Source organism: Suricata suricatta, chromosome 12 (genome assembly GCF_006229205.1).
Source record: "Suricata suricatta isolate VVHF042 chromosome 12, meerkat_22Aug2017_6uvM2_HiC, whole genome shotgun sequence".
Taxonomy (NCBI): domain Eukaryota; kingdom Metazoa; phylum Chordata; class Mammalia; order Carnivora; family Herpestidae; genus Suricata; species Suricata suricatta.
In genome coordinates, this window is record NC_043711.1 from 54384010 (window position 1) to 54385021 (window position 1012).

Sequence of the window (1012 nt, forward strand, 5' to 3'; positions counted from 1 at the left end):
TAGCTTTGAGGGCACTTGCACTCCTCCTCAGCCTTTCTGTGGCTTTCTGCTGCGATGCTTCAGCGACATGGAGAGTTTCTTATGCATACCAGGGCCTGGCTTCCATAGGACATGTGTTGTCACCTGTGGGAAATAATTGCCACTCTGCATCTGCTTCTCTCAGACTGGTCTGGCCTCTGGTCTTTTATAATCACTCTAACGGACTTTTATTTTCTGGAACAACAGTGTTAGATAAAAAAAAAAAAGACTTACATTTTTGTTTACTTTATTCCATACTTTTAACTTTAGCTTAAATGTTTCATTTCTATTCTTTTGTCCTTGTTGTTTTTATTTTGAATTCCCTTCAATTATTAAAGCTATTAAGTTATTTTATTTTAATATGACTTCTATCTGGAAATAAGATTACTGCTGTCAGACCTCTGAAATAGGGCTGAGATATCTTACTAGTCCTCTGCTAAGTGAGTTGCTGAAGGAGCTGTAAGGGCTTTGTAGTGTAGGAAAGGTTTATGTTATATTCTTCAGAGATACCTCAGAGCTTAATTTATCCTTACTACTTGTATTTCTTTAAGTACAGATTAAATTTTGTTATTTAACTTATGAAAATAATTTAACTTGCAAATTAAATTTTGCAGAAGTACCACCTAGATAAAAATGCTTATCAAGTAAACTAAAAAGTAAATTTACTTGTTTATTTAGTGATGGGAAAGATATAGAAAAAGTTTCAGGTGAAAATCCTTGAAGAAGTCTATTAGTAGAAGACTGATTAAATAAACTGTAGTTAAGTGGAATACTATGTTATTAAAAAGAATTAGGGGCACCTGGATGGCTCAGTTGGCTGAGCATCTGACTTCGGCTCAGGTCATGATCTCACGGTTTGTGGGTTTGAGCCCCGCATCGGGTTGTGTGCTGACAGCTCAGAGCCTGGAGCCTGCTTCAGATTCTGTGTTTCCCTCTCTCTCTCTCTCTGACCCTCCCCTGCTCTTGCTCTCTTTCTCATTAAAAAATAATTTTT